This window comes from Mus caroli, unplaced genomic scaffold (assembly GCF_978045245.1).
Source record: "Mus caroli unplaced genomic scaffold, Mus_caroli_1 scaffold_9, whole genome shotgun sequence".
Lineage (NCBI taxonomy): Eukaryota > Metazoa > Chordata > Mammalia > Rodentia > Muridae > Mus > Mus caroli.
This window is the reverse complement of record NW_028227264.1, coordinates 18034658-18055778: the sequence shown is the minus strand read 5'-3', so window position 1 is coordinate 18055778 and position 21121 is coordinate 18034658. Positions and strand designations below refer to the sequence as shown.

The 21121-nt window shown below is 40.4% G+C and overlaps 1 long non-coding RNA gene across 1 annotated transcript in view; it reads left to right on the top strand.

Annotated features, from left to right (window-relative positions):
* Window positions 1-21121, top strand: part of LOC115032119 (uncharacterized) — a 59945-nt gene that overhangs the window by 26372 nt on the left and 12452 nt on the right. The window contains exon 2 of the long non-coding RNA XR_015048514.1: window positions 6842-7127. This is a non-coding gene — a long non-coding RNA (uncharacterized LOC115032119). The remainder of the gene's footprint in view (window positions 1-6841; window positions 7128-21121) is intronic.

Genomic DNA, 21121 nt, shown 5'->3' with positions numbered 1-21121 from the left:
GCTGTGTTCCACTCACCAGAAGTCTTAAGATCCTGTGGCGGGTGTTGTGGGTAGCTGGCAAGTGTCAGCTGACCCTGCGCCCTAGCTACACCGGTGCTTTTCTGACTGGAGAGGCTTGTGGCCCTACTGAGGGCAGATTTCTGCCTCCCCAACCCAAGCAGTCTCAGGTCCCGCGTGATTGGACTGGAGCAGAAGCTGTGTTCCACTCACCAGCAGTCTCAAAATCCTGTGGCGGGGGTCCTGGGTAGCTGGCGGGTGTCAGCCGACCCTGCGCTCTAGCTACCCCGGTTCTGGTCCGGCCGGAAGAGGCCTGTGCAGTCCAAGTCTTCTAATGGTTTCATGACTATATGCATTAAGTCTGGTTTGGGCATGTTAAATAAAATTAGTCATTTATTATTTCACTTCATTTCTCAAATAAATCTTGAGAATAGTGCCTACACATCTTTACTTTTTCTAGTTATGATGAACTCTGGAGTTGTGAGATGATCTAACACAGAAATTTCATATCTGATTAACTCATAATCCCTTAGCTGGCACATTCTTTGATATTTGCATCCTTCAATTATTTTGTATTTACTTGGTCTCTCTGCTCTTCTGAAGTCACCAGAGTAACCACATATATGTTGAATATTTACAGTAACTCCCTCATCCTTTGAGGGGCTCTTACTATTCAGTAAATACCTGCTTGTTTCCTGTTTCATAAGTTAAAAAAAAAAAAGAATTCTGACAAGTGTCATGTAAGTCATGTTGGAGGATATGCCCTATGATTGAAAAGGATGTTCTTATGGGCATGAGCTATGATGGAGCATGCATCATCATACAGATCACATATATGTATGTATTTGTTCATTATATATGCAATGTAACTACATTTAATAGACAAATATGATCAAATATCTGTGGAACTGGTAACAGCTCTGTGACAGAGATGAATAAAGCTAGCGTTCAGATTGAAGCTTATCTGTAGGATATAGGCAGTACAGATTCCTTTTCTTACCTTCTTGTCAATGTCCAGTCTAGCAGTGGAATGTCATTCTTGTTAACCAAATTCTTTTGTTATATATAGCTTCAATATATTGAAAGAACAGAATACTCCTTCTTCCCCAGCCTTCTTCTGTGTCCTGATATAATCCATGGCTGCATTTCTTCTTGAAAGATCTGAGTTATCATTACAAAGCAAAACTGGAGAATAATAAAGTGTGGAAATGTGAAATTTCTTAGCAACATATGCAAATGTTTGTGTAATCACTTCTGAAATTAGCACAACCACTGTTTTTATTTTCTTCCTTAATTATCACATAGGGATGTGAGGATATATGGCCATATTACAGTATGAGGCAGAAGAAGATAGATGCTCTGACAGTATTACTAAGTCATTTAATGGGTGGCCAAAGAAGATAAATATCTAATCTTACTGTGCACTGATTTCCTGCAACAGAAAAGATAAGATAGTCTAAAAATTTTTCACAAGAAAATTTTAACATTTTACAGCTGGACACAATATGGCAACCATCATTTTTAGTACATCATCACTGTGAGAAAGTAGGAAATAAACGGAGGATCTTGAAACCAGAAAGGTGGTCTGCAGTTTGTGTGTGCACACGGGACAAGAGTGAAAGTACTGGGCCTGTGAGGAGTTGGAAAGTGTGTCCCTGGATAAAGCTAGACCACTCCAGACACTATTATCAGCCAGAGCAATGGTAGACTACCAAGAACATGAACTAAGAAGAAGGAGGAGGAGGGAGAAGAGGGGAGAAGGAGGAGGAGGAGGAGGAGGAGGAGGAGGAGGAGGAGGAGAGCAACAATAATAACAACAACAACTAACAAAGAAAAGTAAGAAACATTTATTTCATGTGTGTTCCAAGGAAAAACTTCCCTCTAAAGCTTTATAACTACAGGCCCATCTTTGTAGGACAGTTTGGAAACTCAAGACGACCTGATGTGGTGCTGAGTTGGGAGTGCCAAGAAATGTCTCAGATGTTTAATAGAACTAGAAATAAATCTAACTCATTCTTAGAATATCTTGCTTGGGCCTTGTTAGACTTATGGAGATAATTTCCAGAAAGCTATGGCCTGGCAATACAAAACCATGTTTTCACAGGGAGATTTGTTCAATGAAGCAAAGTTGGAAATAAAGACCAGATACTGCACTTATTATGTCCAAAATATAAATTTTCAAAATATTTAAGTTCATGATACAGGGATTTATTCTCATCCTCAAGGAAATACAAGAAGATATGTCTATATGTGCATACTTATACTTTGAATGTATATCAACACATATGAGTTAAATACTATACATATCCACTAGAACTTATATGGATTTTAAAAATTATTGAACTGAATGTCTTACTGGGCAGAATGAAGAGATGTTATACAGAAGAAGAGAAAGAGTTAATAAAATATAATGTAAATTTAAATATATGCTTGCATGGTGGTGCATGCTTTCTCTGCTACTCAGGAGCCTGAGGCAGGAATCTTGTTTGTATTGGTGAATTCAGTCAGCCTGAGCTGACTTATGAGAAGGGTTTTATTGTCCTCCTGGCTATGAAGAGAGAGGTCAACGGAATGAGGATGGTCTCTGGAAGCTGAAAAGGCAAATGAGGAGTCTACTCAAAGCCTATGGAAGGAATCCACCTTTTTTTTTTTTTTTTTTTTTTTTTTTTTTAAAGATTTATTTATTTATTATATGTAAATACACTGTAGCTGTCTTCAGACACTCCAGAAGAGGGCGCCAGATCTCGTTACGGATGGTTGTGAGCCACCATGTGGTTGCTGGGATTTGAACTCTGGACCTTCGGAAGAGCAGTCGGGTGCTCTTACCCACTGAGCCATCTCACCAGCCCGGAATCCACCTTTTTATATACCTTGATTTTACTGCAGTGAATTCTATGTAGACAGAAAACTTTCGTTGGCTAAGCTGACTCGTTTGTTATAATTTGTTACAGCAGCAATAAAACGGCAGTGCAGACATCAAGAATGTAGAAAGAGGAAGACACAGAGCTCTAAGTCCTGATTATTTTGGAAGGAAAGAAGATACACTGAGTTATTTTCCCTTCTTAACTAGCACACATGTGAAAACGCAAGGGCAACAACTGAAGGGGCAGATGCAGGGCTCCCAAAATACTAAAGAAAAAAAAACTAAAACACAAAATCAAAAATGTTAAGCACTTTAAGAAACAGGAAGATGAAGATAACAAGCAACAACAAAAATAAGACCAAAAATTATACAAGATGGTAGAAATGATTTTATATATTAGCAATAATAATATGCTATAAATACATTAAACTTGTAATTTAAGGGATGGAGACTGTCAAATAGAATCAAAATTTAAGTCTATCCATTGTTTTTTTTTTTTTTATGACAGCCTTAAAGTCAAAGAGCATAGAAAAGTTAGAAGATTAGAAAACAATTAACCTTGGAAAATAATTATACATCATGTGGCTAGTAGAGCTACGTGAAAATTCAATCAAGCTCTTAAAGCATTAGTGTTTCAAAGATGACCACTACATAACAATGACCAGTACAACCTAGGAGAGTGGGTCTCAGTCTGTGGGTCATGACCCCTTTGGGGGTTCACATATCAGATATCCTACATATCGGATGGTTTACATTACAATTCATAACAGCAGCCAAATTACAGTTATGAAATTGCAACAAAATAAATTTATGGTTAGGGATCACCACACTATGAGGAACTGTATTAAAGGGTCGTAACATTAGGAAGGCTGAGAACCCCTGACCTAAGAGATACATGACCATTTCAGGCTACCATGCATCTAATAACATTCCCCAAACTCCCCAGACAGTTCCTGACCCAAATCCAAGGATAATTCCTAAGGCCAATGCCACAGTGGGAAGTCTTAGTTCTCTTTAATGCTAAGCAACCTGGAGAGCATACTTACCAAGCTTGATCAGGAAGAACCCCAAAACAGAGGAATTCATAAATTCTCAATCACACATTAGAAACGTGGAAAGTGTCATCATTGACATTATGAACACATCGAAATAAACATGAAAGCATGTCGACTTGATTATGTGATTAATTCAAATTGGTAATCAATGATAAGAAAGGAAATCCAGTCATTTGAGTATTAAAACTTTAAAATCTGTAACTATTGAGTTAAGCCGTGATAATGGAGCTTGAGAAATACTTAGCATGCTTTCATAACTTGAGTTTTAAGCATATCAACACAAAGCATTGTGATAATGTCTCAGGTGAGGCAAGAGAAAGACATAAATATTAAGGAGACAAACATATGAATAAAGGTTTTCTTAAAATAACAGGAAGTAAGCAAGCAACTTGTGGGAAGATGAAAGTTCTCCAAAAGAAAAACAACTTAGTACGTGACAAAGGAAGACAAAGGAAGGCTACACTGATTTTATAGAGAATAAGATACACTGGGCGAAGCTGTCATGTGTACAAAAGAAGAAAAGAAAAGAAAAAGGGCAAAAATAAATAACATTATAAGTGCAATATAAATATTTATTTTCCCTTTTAGCATGTAATGCAACCCAAACTTACCCTTTAGTAAGGTAATAGTCAAAATGACTATCTAGAATCATATATATGTGTTTAGTTGAGGGCAAAATTTCCTAGAAAGTCATGTCTTTCAAATAGATGCCACAAGAAATAAAAGACCGAAATGAACCAATCTGAAAGTATCCTGAGAGAGACTGGCTGGATGCTGTCCAATGGCCCTTCGACTTTAAGGAACCACGCCCATCCCACCATTAGCCCACAGCTACACCATATGTATGGTGCCAGGTATGAGGATGACGGTCTGCATGCAGATAAGGCACCCCCAAAGAGCTTCACCCCTGAATCAAAACAACTCAATGTGTACACTCCCACATTCAGGTTAAAAATTCCTTGGACTTCTGCCTGGCTATATCGGATTTTTGTCTCTGGGTACATTTGAAATAAAATAAAAATATTCATGGAAAAAAGAAACTTGCTGCTTTAATAGAATATCTTACTAATAAATGTGTCCTAACTCAAAAATAATATTCACCTTCCATGTCTAAGCTAAATACCTTTCTTACTTGTTTCCATTATAAATTCTTATTTTGAAATAGATGGAAAATATTGCCTGTTGAGGAAGAATTCAACTTTACTCCCTTTGAATCCTTATTTGTATAATTGTATAACGTTGGCTCTTTATTTTGTTTGCTTTCAAGTGGACTTTTGCCAAAAGCAATAAAATCCTAAACTGACCATTATAAATGTATTCATAGTTTCCTCCTGTGAGTAAAGATAGAGGGGTACTCAGTGCTGCCCTGTGCATCTCTGTTCACCAGGTCTGCAACACCAACAGCATCCACATATTTGAAACCCTGGAGGACATTGGTTTGGTTTTTATTCAAAAAATAACTCTCATGAAACTTTATTTCGCTTCATCTTCATCTTCCCACTTGGATGATCTTACCCACAGACACATTGACTTCTTTCATTCGTCAGTGGGAGAATTACACTCTGGCTACAGAGACGACATCGTGAGTACTTCCTAAGTCATAAGTAGAAAGAAGTGGATTCATTTTAAATTTATTATTCAATAAAATATTATCCCCCATTTGGGACAGATACAGATTTTGTGGCTCATTTGAAATACCAGCCTGTAACCCCATTTTTCTCCAGAGAACAGTACATCCTTCTGAGCTTGACCCTATAAAGCGTTTTATTTATTTGCTTTTTAATTCCAGGGTTGATCTTGGTCTTCGCACACCCTGGCTGGTTCAGGGTGAGCTGTGGCAGCTTGCCTCCATAGTCTTTGGGGGAGGATGACAAGAAGTGGTTCTCACTTTGAAAAAGATCTTTACAGTCCACAGCAGCCAGCTTAGATTTTGAAAAGTTTTGCCTGGATCTGTGACAGTTGGAGGGTTTGCTCTAGTCGCTCGTTCACTCACCTGAGGGGATGGCCCTGCTTACGTTTCTGCTCAGGGATTGACAGGATCTAGTTCCATATACACATTTTCACCATAAATCTTATAATGCTTAAGAATAGAAACAGTGTTCTAAGTGACGTCTTTCTAAGGAGTAGGAAGAATAAGAGCAATGTTAACCTCCTCCAGGTCTATAATAAGGATCCTGAGCACAATATGCTGATGATGTCATTTACACAGGAATAGAAAGGCAGAAACCACAGAGCTGATGGCGTAAGGATGAAGGTTTGTTGAAAGTAGGATATGACTTAGGACTATAAATGGCTCAACTTTATAACTTCAAAGAAAAATTCTCTTACCATGAATCTATTGACAATCCAAGACACATGTGTTAGATACAATGCATGGGAGAGGAGGCATGTGCTTGCTTAGTATTTTGTATTATGTATTAAATCTGGTCCCTAACACTGATGTTTAACAAATGTAAAATTGGTAAAGAATAAACAATAAACACTACAGAACTTTTCCAAACCCTTCAGGTAGTCTCATGAACAGTGCAGATAACCTCCTCACACTCCTCATTAATGCCACGGAATATTCTAGACTTCTCCACGTGAGCTCCACCTTACAAGAGAGTATGTGTCTTTCCTTGTCACCATATGCTAATATTTAGGGAACACCCAGTATTGCTCCATGGCTTCAGGAATGAAGCACACCCATGCTCCCGTCTACTTGCCAACACAGTGACTTGATCACCGCTCTTAGTTTGTCTTTCAGCCCCCTAACCTTACCCAATTATTTTTTAAAAAGCTCTGATTTTCCATCGGTGGCTTAGCCACCACAGTTACAATCTTCTAAAGAAATCTAACATTTTCTTTATTCCTCCCAACAAATTCTCTTCCTGTTTGACTCATTCTCTTCACTTTAATCATTAATTTGTTGTTTCTATTGTTTCAGGTCTTTAACAGACGTCTAGTCTTCTACTCTGGCAAATCTCAAACTAAGGCATGAATCAGAATCACTTGTGGAAACATAGGTTGTGAGCCCGACCCTCCAAATCTCCCAGTGAGACTGAAGCAGAGCCTGCGAATTTATATTTTTGACAAGTTCCAGGAAATTCTAACGCTGATAGATGAGAAACCACCCTTTTCAGACCAGTGGCCTTATTATCTACAATGCTGCTTATTCCATGAGACAAACACATACTGAAGAGTAAGGACTTTGAAACTAGAGACCTGTCTTGGTAAGCTCCCTGTTGCTGTGAAAAAAGACCATGACAAAATCAACTTGAAAGAAAAGTATGCTTTCGCTCACACACTAGCACCATCATGGTGGGGAAATCCTAGAGGCAGGAGAGATTGAAGAGGCAGCTGGTCATATTACAACTCTCAGTCAGAAAGCAGAGGGAGATGAGTTCACACTGTCTCTTTCTCTACTTACACAGTTCATGATCCCACACAGGGAATTGTGCCACCCACAGTGGACAGATCTTCCCACTATATGCACAATCAAGTCACTAACACATTGTTCTAGAGGATTCTAGACTGTCAAGTTGACAATTAATACCAACTTTCATAAGACCTAGTCTCAAAAGTTTATGTTATATCTTTTTAATTAAATTTTAAATTTTTGAGTAAATTGTTGAGTTAAAAGTAGTATCTTACTGTTTTTGATTGATGTATAACTTTTAGCCTAGCAATAGCAGTATGACAGAGTTTTAAAAATATTTATGAGTTTTTTCATTCATATAAATTGACTATCAGTCTCATTTTAATTGTTTTGTTCTCAGTAATTTATAAGAATTTTATATATTCTGTAAGTTGTTTCATTTGTTTTTATATATTACAAATTTATTTAATTAACTATGTACCCTTGAATGTATAGTGCCGTTTCCACACATTTTAATAAAAGCAAAGTTATATATTTTTAAAATTAAATTGCCATTTATTTTATCACAGAGAAAAACCTCAGACTGTGGTACAGTTTCTTTCCTAGCACTTTGAATTTAAGTTTTGATATTACTTAATAGACTACCCACATTATACATAGATTCAACAACATTCCTGATATCTGTGACAGATTTGTGCATCCCCCCACCCACACACAATGACAAAGTATATTATGATTGCAACCTAGCTGATTGTGAGTTGGCATTGATGATGAAGGACATCTCGAATCAAAGAGTTTGAAGTGCTGGAGAGGAATGCTATAGGCTCTATGAAGTATGTGTGACACACAGTAGTAGACCTGCAAGCATCATGAGGCCCTATACCCGATTCTTTGAACAACTATTACTTGAAAAACTATTTGTGTATATATCCTCCTGGTTAGTTTTTGTCAGCTCGACACAAACTACAGTCACGTTGGAAGAAAGAACCTCTATTGAAGAATTGCCTTTATAAGATTGGCCAGTGAGCATGCCCGAGGGAGCATTTCCTTGTTTACAATTGACGTGGAGGCCCTGTCCACTGCCAGTGGTGATTGTTTGTTGTTTGTTTGTTTGTTTGTTTTGAGCAGGTTGTATAAAGAAACAAGTTGAGCAAACCATGGGGAGCAAGCCAGTAAGAGACATTCCTCTGGTGGCCTTTGCTTCAGTTCCCGCCTCCAGGGTCCTACCTTGAGCTCCTGCCTTGGGCCCCCACAGTGATAGACCGTATTATGAAAATATAAACTAAAACAAACCTTTCTCCTCTATCTTGGTCACATTGGTTAGTGTTTTATCACAGCAACAGGGAAGCAAGGTGGGATCTAAGTCTGCGACATGTTTCTTCTGTGGATTCCAAGCTGGTCTTTAACTCATGGTCCTTCGGCCTTAGCCTGCTGAGGTAATAGGGTTATGCATATGTGCTACTGCTTCTATTGTGATCTGCAGGAATATCTGGTTTTTTCCTTCCCTTGTGGGCATTTGTTTCGTTTTGTTGTTTTATGAAACAAGTGCTCAGTCACAAAACATTTTCTCCATTCTGCCTCTGGGTCCACTCACTCCTGAATCTTCTACCATGCTTCTCTGTCTTTCCTGGGTGCTGGGACATGGGAATAGAGCCTTGATTAGATTGAACATTGACGTTTAGATCTCTTTTCTCACAACTTCATACATTGCACTCTTTGATCAGAGTACTCTCTGCATCATTTTTCCTTTGAACCCTCTCTCCAAACTCCTTGCAGTAAGTTCTCCACTGTTCGTGTGTGTGTGTGTGTGTGTGTGTGTGTGTGTGTGTGTGTGTGTGTGTGTTGGCCTAGTGCATTTAATACAGTTGTTTGCATTACTGTGAGAGGACCAGTTAAGTACGGGAAACTTACCAGTGGCCACCTCCCCCAGCAATCATTAGCTTCTTTGGTGGGGGAAGGCAAGGTGAGGGGCCGCCCCTCCAGTACATAATGGAATGCTGGTGGGTTCAGTCTTGGGCAGGTCTGTGGCAATGCCCACAACGTATTCAGAAAACAGCCTTTCACAGTACTTCACAGTACTTCTTCCCAGCCTTTGGCTCTTACATTCTTTCTGTTCCTTCCTCCAAGGTGTTCCCCTGAGCCCCAGAAGGAGTGATGTAGATGTCTTATTTAGGGCTGAGCACTGAACAGTTATTTGTTCTGAGCTCTGTGATCATTATGAATCTCTTCACTGACTGCAGCAGACTACAATAGGAAACGTCTCTGCTGCCGGCTGAGAGCAGCACTTATTGGTTTGATCCTTGGCTGTCCACTGGACTTTCTCAGGTTCCTTCCCTGCCCTGGGGTGGCCATCTGCAATGGGTGGTTCTATTTACCCCTTGAGTCTTTCTTTGAATAATCAGACTACAGGATTACTGATATCCTGGCCTGAGGGTAGTTGTTCACTGGTGTAGTCTCAGATCTCCATCCATTTTCAATATATTTTATTTATGCTTTGAGAATTTCATACATGCATGCAGTGTATTTGATCATATTTACCCCTGCCAGTTCCTCCTGGACACGGGTACTTAACATAAGGCAGGAAGCAAATAAAAGCTTTTTGGAAAAAATGAAAGATTCTAATCATGGCTTCCACATTCTTAAACACACAAGAGTCAAGTGTCTGTTGTGTGTTGTTCAGATTTGCATCCTGCCACTTTTATGGGACACAACAGTCCCACAGTACTTTGGTTTTTGCCTTTTCTCCTATACTTCAGCCAGAGCAGCATTTTACTGTACTCCAGTCTTCTATGTCGGGATCTTTTTGTTTCTATCTTGTTGACACTCTGCCCGATACTAAGGACCATATTCTCTGTGTGTGTGTCGTGGAACATTGACATTAGCCTTGATTTGCTGCTGTTCTCTGTTCTCTTGTCAATACTCATTGATTCTTCTAGTCACTACTATCTCTCTCTCTCTCTCTCTCTCTCTCTCTCACACACACACACACACACAAACACATATGTATATCAATAGTAAATTGTACCTTTTTTATCTGGATGAAATTATAAAGAATAAAAGTTTTCTAATCTTGGTAGGGACAAGGAGAAAAAAGTGTTAAACATTACTGACAATAACTTATGGAGGAGAATTTGGCAATATTTGGCAAAGTCCTACACATGCAAATAGTCTTTGGCACATCAGTTTCCATTTTTGTGAATATTTCCTAAGGCTATTTTAGAGGTGTGTGCAATATTACTCACAAAATATAGAATTTTGTGAATGTGCAAAAGTGTGAATGGAAGGGTTCAGAAATGTAAACCATGTTTAGAAATTTTTGATGCAACTACTAAAAAGAAGAAAATAATTATTTATTTATATGGAGAAATAACTATAATATCAAAAACTGGACTCAAAGCTAATTTCTGAGCAATTTATTATTTTAGAGGAAAATAAGATTAACTAGGAAAACATCAAAATGATAAATGGCAAAATGCTTACAAGAATTTTGTGACATCATTGATATTATAAAAGTTTGAAATGTTATCCTTTTATATTTTCCAAGTTCTTAGGGGCATGCATTACATTCATAATTTTTACTCATGGCCAAGACAATTAATTTTAATGTTTCAAGTGGTCTGTGCGGCTCACCACCTGGCTTCCTCTCCAGCCCTCCCCCTGTATAAGACCTAAGTTTACATTTCCCCATTCTCAGCTTAGGCCTTTCTCCCCAAGCCTAGCCATTGTTCTTCCTGGAGCTGACCTAGCCTCTTATATAGTCCTGTTCTGTTGCTATGGAGAGTCTACATCACAAGCCTGTGTAAGTCAAGAGCCTGCCACAGGGCTACCCAGCTCTGGAGCTCTCTATGCAATCATTTGAGATTTTTGTGGAGACTTATTTCCAGTCCCCAGCCTCCCCCCAACCCCCACCATGATTCCTTCTCTGGTCTTTATGTCTATCAGCTTGCTAAATGGAAAATTCTCTCTATTTTAGACTTGGCTCTCCAGGAAAGCTGACCCAGAGCATTCACAAGTTGGTGGGTGCTTTATGTCTAACGTGGTCAGTGAGAATTATCACAGGAGTATGAAACATTTGTGGCTATCTCTACTTTGCAAGTGTGTTTGCATATAAAAACCATGTTTTTTCTTTATGCTAAACAGCTGTGCCAGCCCTGTGTTTTATTATTGTGTGTTTCCCCAGTGGGTGGTAAACAATTCTGCAATAGAGACTTTGTGTATCATTAAATCCCCTGCAAGGTTGGGGATACCTGCATAGAGTAAGTGTTCTGTGTTTACAGAATTGACTTGAACAAGTCAAGGCTAAAAATGTAGTTCTTGACCACAAGATGTACTCTTGAAAATGTTGTAGTTTTAATATACTTCGGCTTTGCAAAGTAATTTATTACCACCACTCCCAAAAATAGTTTCAGAATTATTGGCATTTAATTGTGGGTGAAGTGTGCATATCAGTAACAAGTGCTTCTGTTGAGAGTATATACACATTTGGTTTAGGTTTAGGGAAGCAGGGCCCTCAAAAGAAGTGTCAGCACATACTGACGCAATCTAAATGTAGCTGCCTTGTTTATTTAACTGTTATAATTTATCCTTGTTGTGTGATCATGTCTAGAGGCAAGACTCTTGGCAGCTGACTGTAATGTGGGAGGAGCTACCTTGTCTTTTTGGCCATGTGACCAGTCACAGTGCCTCCACCTATAAACACTGAACACAGAGCCCTTGCCAGACATGGGACTTATAGCATCTTGATATTCGCCTTCTTGGCTTCCAAAGTTTTGAGAAGTAACTTTCTGTTGTTTATAAACAATATGGATTCAACTCTTTGATTCTGCTGCCTGAACACACTAAGATGCACACAGGAAGGCCAGGCTCCCTATTGCCTAAGTTTTAAAGCTCCCCCCTTGCCAAAGAGCCAGAGGGAACAGTTATTCCCAACACCAGATCGCAGTCAGTACTCAGGCTCAGGCTAATGGCATAAAGGATATATAGAGTATGTCAGTGGTCCACATTATATTATAAAGGTGATCAATATTATAGCCCGGATGTTCTGTTGGCTAAAATATGCTGTAAGTAAGACATCAGGAACTGGCATTCCCATGAGTGGGTCAAACCTCATACCTCTCCAAAGATATTCCATATCTCCAGCTTACCGTTTCAGCTTTAAAAAAACATAGATAGCCCTGAGCAATCAACACTCATTAGTTCCTTCCTGTGAACATGCCTGTAATTGGAAAAAAAACTACAGAAATACAGTCTAGGAGTCAAAAATATAATTTTAGAATGAGAATAGAATAGATCATAGCTATAAATGAATATAATCAATAGTGAGCCTTGAACCTGGGTTGAAAAATTAACTTATATTCAGCTATCTCATTGGATTTCTTTTTAATTTATATTTTACTTAATTAGGTTATAATTATATTACTTTCCCTATTCTTTTCTCCTTCCAGCCCCTTCTATGTGCCACCATTCCTTTTCAAATTCACGTCCTCTTATTATTATTACATATATTGTATGTAAATAAACATAAATTCAACCTGTTGAATATGTTTATTGTTGCTTTTTTTTTTTTTTGAGGGGTAGCTAAACACCTAGAATGCTTACCTCTGGGGAAATACTAATATTTCCCTTTTCAGTAGTTTTTAATTGTCTGTAGTTCTTTATCTAGGAGTGGGGCCCTATGTGATTTCCACTGTCTAAACTGGCATGTTAGCTCGTGTTGGCATGGTTGTTCAGGCTGTGTTTAAGCAACCATATTGTTGAGATTTCATGGGTGTAGCTTCCCTATAGCATCTAGAAGACAGGACCTTTCAGTACACTTCCTGGTACTCTGGTTCTTAAAGTCTTTCCATACTCCCCACTTCCATGATCTTCCTTGATCATTATGTGTAAGAGTTATGTTGTAGATATATCAATTGGGTAGAACACTCTGCAATCAAATGTTCTCTGTGTTTTGATTAGTTATGGCTTTCTGTGATGGTCTCTATCTGCTGGGCAAAAAAATCCCCTTTGATGAGGAGTGAGGGCTACAGTTGTAGGTGGGTATAAGGACAGAGTTAGAAATTATACTGATTTAGCCATAGACTATCCAACCAAAACCCCAGTACCAGCCATGAGAAACCTCTTTTCATGTTATTGGCCAGTCAGGGGAATCCAAGAGATTCCAAAACAATATAGGCTATTGCTCTTGCTCTTAGTTGTCATCAAGCAGAATAATCACCCCAAGTGGCATAATTTTATTTAAAATTGTATATATAATTATATATATTATGTAAATTTTGCAATTTAGGTAAATAAAGAACAATATGATTCCTCATAGCTTATTGAAGCATCCTTTGCTGAGGTTTGACTCTCCTCCGCTTCTATACTGACTTCAGGCCCCCCACCCCCCATTTCCCCATCCCCTCCACAGGGCCTCAGTCTACTTCTCTTAATGTTCAGACCCCAAGATCAGGTAAGTTGATCTCATTCCCCGAGGACCCCAGTCCTGCATTTTAACTAGAATCCTATCACTAAAGAACCTGTAACCCTTAGTCCCTCCCTCTCCATTATAAATTGTCTTACAACTAAGGGCTTCCTTTAAAGAGCTATCCTTATAAAACCACATAGAGGATATTGGTTACCATTGACTGGGGCAGGATTGGAAGGGAGAGCAATGAAAGAAGGTAGATTCGTGATGGATGCCTTGGACAAAAGAAACATCACAGCAGAGGCCAATGATTGACAGCAATTAAGAGCATATTTAAAGTAGGTAGCAGAAATTATCTTGTATGTTCCCAATGTAAAGAAATAATATGATTAAAGAAGTAGATATGCCTTGATCAGGACATTATTCCTTGTGGGGATATACCAAAACATTTCATCACTCATTATATTTCCATAGTAATTCAGACACCCTGAGCATCCCTCAATAGTCAACTTGACACAGCCCTGCGTTATCTGAGGGACCCTCAACTGAGGGGATAACCTCAATCAGATTGGTCAGTGGGCACTTTTATGGGGCACTTTCTTGATTGCTGATTGCCATTGGAAGGCCCAGCCCACTGTGGGTGATGCCATCCCTTACCAGAGTGTCCTAGGCTGTGTAAGAAAGCTAGTCATCAGAAGTCAGAGGGAGAGCAACGACCCTTGAGGGTTCTTCTTTGTGGTTCCATCTTGTGATTCTGGTTCAGTTCTCTCAGGAGCTCCTGCCCTGACTTCCCTCAATGGTGACCTGGGACGTTTGTCCATCCCTTTCCTCCTCTAAGTCACTTTTCATCCTGATATTTGTCACAGTAACAAAAGCAAACTAGGGCATCAGGATAGTCTGTTTCAGTGACAGAAAATAGACTAAAACAAGTAACATTTTTCAAAATGGCACCAGAATATAGATAAAGACACAGAAGAGTCAGATTGTGAGTTTCAGTTAAAATAAGAAGGGGTCACTTTTTGTTCTCTACTTTGTTTCTACCCCTTTCCTATTTTTACCTAGACTATTTTTTTCTGCCAGAGGGGTTAAATTAAGACAGTTTTTCTGTTTTTATTTATAATAATTTTATAATAAAACTTTTTACTGTATATTTTACTTATTTACACTTCAAATGTTATCCCCTTTCCCAGTTTCTCCCACCCCCGAACCCCCCATCCCATTCCCCCTCCCACTGCTTCTATAAGTATACTCCATCTACCCACCCACTTCTGCCTCCCTGCCCTGGCATTCCCTTACACTGGGTCATCTATTGAGCCTTCACAGGACCACGGCCTCTCCTCCCATTGATGCCCTACAAGGCCATCCTCTGCTACATATGCGGCTGGAGCCCTGGGTCGCTCCATGTGTACTCCTTGGTTGGTGGTTTTGTCTCTGGGAGCTGGGGGTGGGGTGGGGTGGGTCTGGTTGGTTAATATTGTTCTTCCTATGGGCTTGAAAAGCCCTTCAGCTCCTTCTTCTTGAACTGCATCATGGCTTAATTAATTCTTGCAGGCCAGCTTGGCATTTATGGTGCCCATGTTGGTAAAAGACGCCTTTGCAAGCCTAAACAACAATAATCACATTGGAACCCTGTCACAACAAATTGATTCTTTTAATCAGGCACACAGCTACAGACACTCTAACAAAGAGGTCTGCGACCTGTCCGATGACTTTAAACACCCATTTCTCCTGAGCAAGCGGGAGTGAATGGCGTGTTCATTCATTTCTCAGGCAAAGCATCCCATATGGCAGGGCGGGCCTCCCTAAAGAGAGGCGCGTGGGCTGCTAACTATTGCATGTGTAAAATCTTTAGCTATGGAAATATTTTTTCAATTTACACTTGTAAGTATTCTTTATAGAGATGTGATTTATGTGAATGTATTTGAGGATTAAAAGCATAAGATACACAGCTGGATGATAAAACGAAAATACTGTTCAACACACTCAAGAGAGCTTGTTAAGAATATTCTTTGAGCTCTTGAGCATGTGGCGCCTTCCTTGAGTCTCTGGCTGCTTCTTGGATCCTCTCACAAGAGCCCCTTCCTTGTCCCCTTCAGAGGCCCTCTCCCTGATAGCTCAGCAGTCTTTCCTCATGCCTGTGTCTCTCTAGGACCTGTGTGCATAAGAATGGTAGATCACGTTAATTTTGTTAGCTGCAGTGTGCTGTCATTTCTATCCATGGTTCATCAAACCCTACATGTCTGCTCTCATACCCTCTTACCTTTCAATTAATTGCAATATAGACAAATATTTAAACAATGAACACTCCAAAGTGAAAATGCAAGGGAAGCCATGAGATAAATATTTTTCTATCAAAACATGTCATATATTTTATATTGAATTGTAATATAAGCTTAGCCCACAGTTAGTAAAACTACCTCAAGATGGACACCAAAATAAAGTAGATATTCAGTTTAATAATAGTTTTAAGGAACACATTATCTTTGAAATGTAGAGTATAGCTCGAATTGATGAGTTTATTGAGATTGCTGACAGGGCTATGAATGAGGATTTACTGACTTATGGGAGCCTTGGTGACTCTCAGCCAACTGTGTATTCATACAATCCACCCCAGAATAGGTGACGAGTCACAAATCATAGATTCCCATGCAACCTGCAGGGAAGAATCTCCCCAAGAAGCCATGGGGAGGGTCTGTGTGAGTCTTAACACTTTCTTCTGATTTCTTAAGTTGGTTGTCTGTTTCATGAGCAACCTTCTTTCTTTTCTTTCAAGAGAGAATGTTTCAAAATAGGAAATATACTGTATTTTAACCCCATCTCTGGCTCTTATGTTTCTCTCTTCCTTCCATGATGTGCCTTCGGATTTTCCAGGGAATTATTTTCTTCTGCCTAGGTTTGGGTACTGAGTCACTGTACCACAGCAATAACTTATTCTCAGCAGTCTGACTGCTGCCCACAGCAGCAAGGATTCTCTTCATGAGCAGAGACTGACAGCATGGATGATCTATGGGCATATGCACAAATGTTTAAAAGGCAAATTGACAATAATGTAACAGCCACTTGGCAAAACAATAGCAGTAACCTCTCTACTGATGCTTAGCACCTTCTGAGATGTGGGTTCTGTGCTGGTTCCAGGATCAAATGTGAGTTCCCTTCTTCATAGTTGTCTCACATCCATTAAGTTTATAGTAGTCCTGCCAGGTATGCCATTCTTGCCCTCAGAGACTTTTCTGACATGTAGATAGCATAGCACATGAATGCCATAAGCAAATGTGGCTGTCAGCAACAGTTACCCCTCACTTGCTGTGGGATAGCTGAGCACCTTCTCTTAGTAACAAAGCCAGCCATCAGAGAGCTATGTTCCAGCATATCTTGCCTGTAGAGCATTCTGAGTCTTCAGCAATAGAGACTTAATTCTGGTTCTGCTGTGTAACCAATATCTTGTATTAGTGGGGATGCTCAAGGACCTCTTTGGCTAATATCTCAAAGAGAGGCAGGGCAGTCTACCCTGGTCCTGTTTTTGTTGTTGTTTGTTTGTTTGTTTGTTTGTTTTACAAATCAAACTTTTGTCTTTCTAAGAGTGTCGTCTTCTACAAGTGCAGGCTGATTTCTACATTTAGATTCCTTTAGCTGCTGCCTTAACAGTATGCTTTTAATCCCCTGTAAAGTGGTAAGGCAGGTGGAAGTACCACTGGAACTGATTGTCATGAAGCTAGTTCTCCACTTCAGGGGTTGTGACTTGTGCCTCGATAGTGTTAGCTGTCCCTGGGCACATATACTTAACACTCAGTTGGATATACATTGGATGAATGGTGGCTTTATTCATTGTTTGCATGCATGGAGATCCTTTTGGAGACCTGTAGTGTATTTTCATACATAGCTGACAGGCTTGGTTTCTATAGTATCCCTTCCAATCCCATATGGAACAGGTAGACTTATGTACTTCCTTGTTAATAACAATCTATCGAGGCCATGATCAGGACCAGGCATGTAGAATATCAGAATATTTTACAAGAATGTGGCAGCTTTAGCTATTTCCAGGCTATTTTGGCTCCCCTGTGACCAGACTCCGTATGATTGAAATGGGCAGGCCTCTACTCGACCTGAGGGCAGAGGGCTAATATTTGGGTGACGACGTCTGCTTCCTGACTTAGGGAAGGACTAAATGGGCTATGGAGTGCTACATGGGCTCTGATTTCTGCTGGAGTCCAGTATATATCTCCCAAATACACACAAACCCAGAATTTTGCTCCCCATTATTTCCCCCTTGCAAACTCAGATGAAACACATTCTTGTCACATTTGCTTTGAGTAATTCAAAGAAACTAGGTCCCATTACCTGCTTTTCCTTCTTTCCATTCTCTTCTGAACATGTAGCACCTTAGACTCTCATTTCTATATTGTTCTAAATCATTTGGATTCACCAGAGCTTTTCCCACATCCTTAAATTTATCCTTACCCTGGGGATTGGCCCAATCACTGAAGTCCCTGGTTCCTGTGAACTAACTTCTTTCTTTACTCATCCTGAATGCTCTATCAGGCCTGGTGAACTGGGCATCAGATTCTGCCTTACACACACACAGAGCTCTTAACAATGCCTCTCACTCCTCCACTGTCTTCCAGTCCTTGACATCAGCTGACAATGACCAAGTGTCCCTCAAGTCTCAGTGGCTCCTATCCTCCAGGCTATTGGGGACTGATTTCCCACTCCTTGCCTCAGATGGTGCAACATTTGTCTCAGAGCAAGCCAAGTTCTCATTCCCTCAAATTATGTGGCAGTCATTTCAAGGAGGGTCAACAAGCTATATTGTTACTCAGTTTCTCTGCTTCCACAGAGCTGAGACAGATCCCATTTACCTCCCTTCCTATAGCCTCATGAGTCAGCCTAGGAGAGGCCCTTTCCTCTCCCGTTTAAGACTTTCTCAATGTAAGCAGTACAGATGCCGATATTCGTTGATTGGCCTGGCTTCTTGTATTGGGCCATCACTGAGGCCTTCATTTCCTTGCTGACCATGGATCTTCTCTGTTTCCGTCTTAAAAGGTCAGACTTAGGAGCTATCATCTAGTGTTTGGACCTCATCCTCTCCCTTCTTGCTATCTAATGATTTCCATGGAAATTTTACATAGCAGAAAGAGCTGCCTAGCACACATCTAATTTGTTCTCTCCTGTATACCCTGCCAACTCTAAGAGATGGAAGGACAAACTTCCATATCCTCCTCACTTTCCCCAACGTTTTCAGCAAATCAGAGGCGAAGGCAGAGTATAGCATCTGCATGTTCCTTTCTTTTAAGACCCCCACCCCTTCTGTGGGCAAGTTGTTTCTGAGCAGACAGATGTGTCTCTCATTTATGTATTTATCACTTACAATAAAGCACACTTAATTGCTGCCGTAACCTGCTTAAGACTAGGACTGATTAATGTATAAGGCCCTCACAGATGTGACATCTATGACAGTTGTATGATTTCTACTTGATGTTCCTGGGAAAGTAACAGCCTAGGAGTGGGCATCAGACACCCATAGTTGTCTCCGTTTATGAACATATTATTGTTTGGGGGACTTTCTCTCCCCCAGACTTGGGCAAGCCTAGATCTTGACTGTAGATGCATCCCCGTTTGATCAGATCACTGGGAATGTGGCTGAGTGACAGACACCCCACTAATGTATGTCATGGCCTGGGCATGATCTGCAGCTAATATTTTTGTTCTGGCTCATGGAGAACCAAGTAAGCAACATGAAAACAAGATTGGCTGCATCCAATCTACAGCCTTCCCTCCTTAGTCACTCCCTCTATCTCACGTTTCTGTGGGGAATTGCAGGCTGGTCTCCAGTTGAGCTGAGATCACCTTCATGACACAGTAGGTGTTCCCTTATGCTCCTGGAACTCTGGACCCTGCCTAAGTTACCACCCCACCTGAGCCCCCACAAGAGAAGCATGGCTAGAAGTCACATAGGCAATGGCCCAAGCTTCTGACCTTCAGGCTAAACGCCTCCCCAGTTACCTAGCAACAGTGAAGACCATAAAAAGGGCTGTTCAGCCCCACCTCGGCCTCTTACTTGTCTCTCTTACTTCTTGCTCTTACTTTCTCACTCCTTTGTTCTCTTACCTCTCACTTCTCTCACTCCTCTCTCCTCTTTCTAGCCTTCCCCCCCCTCCCTCCCTCCCTCCCTTCTCTCTTTCTCCCTGCCTCTCTATAATAAAACTCTAAAACCATAGAGTCTCTGCTCATCAAGATCCGCTGCACTCACTCTCGCAGGTGTTGGGAAACTCTTCCTTCATCCCTCTCTCCTATAACCCTGGGGCTTTAGCAAAGTAGACCAGGGAATCCCAGTTAGGGCTGCCCCTTGCCACCCCCCCCCCGAGAGTGGGTCAGAGACTTAGATGCTCACTGGGGCATGAGTGGAAGGTAGATAGCAGCCCCACCCCCACCCCCTGACAGACCAGAGAATAGGTAAAACTCTGGTGAGGTGTGGGTTTTTCCCTTCTCCCTCTTCCCCAGGGCCCCCTTTTTAGTTCCCAACACGTTTCCATGGTTCTGGTTGCAGGAAATTAACCTCCCACTAATTGAAAGCTACTCAAAGGTATTGAGACTTCCCTTCTCTGCGCCTCTGATGCCTGTGGGCCTCAGCCCTTTTCTGGCTGTATTTGTTGCACCTTCTGCAGTTTGAAGGCCAATCTCATTGTGAGATGATAAAAAAGAAACAAACCCCACATTCAGTAGCTCTGCTTCCTCTGTGTCCTTGGATGTGCATCCTTACAGCAGGAGAGTTACTTATTTCCCACTGCCCTTATCTGAGCGCACAATTCTCAAAGGGCACTGGGTTTGTTCTCTTGGGTGGGTTGTGAAATCTCTTACTACTTACCCCAGGCATGGCAGGGCCGTTATTGTGATATTTTAGACAGCAAATGGCTCTTTTGTATACTCTTCGACTGATGGAATTAGTCTTTCAATTGCAGTGTCAAGCAACACAGAGGGGACTTTTGTTTTATTTCATTTTGTTTATGTGGTGATGATGGTTGTGGTTTTGTTTGTTTGTTTTACAATCACTAAACTTTACCATGACTTATAATGCCTTTAGTGATGTTGGATAACTATCACACAGGTAGTATGCATACATGTATTTCTGCTCCCTCTTGTACTGATTGAGACTTAAGTAATTTAATTCAGATCCAGCCCTGGTGCTGCATAAAATCTTAACAACTTTGATTGTCTTATTTATGTCTCTTTAGGGTGACAATTACTGGGTGGGTGAATGTTTTTTGACTCGCTGGAATGATTACTAAAACCTTTTTAAAAAATCTGTTGAGAGATTATGTAAAATCCATACAACTTTCCTTTAGATTGAGTGGGGCTCAAAGTACATCTGCTTTACCAAGAACTCATTTGTTGCCATGGGAGGGAGCCTAGCCTATAATCCTAACCTAGAAAGGTTAAGGCAGGAAGGT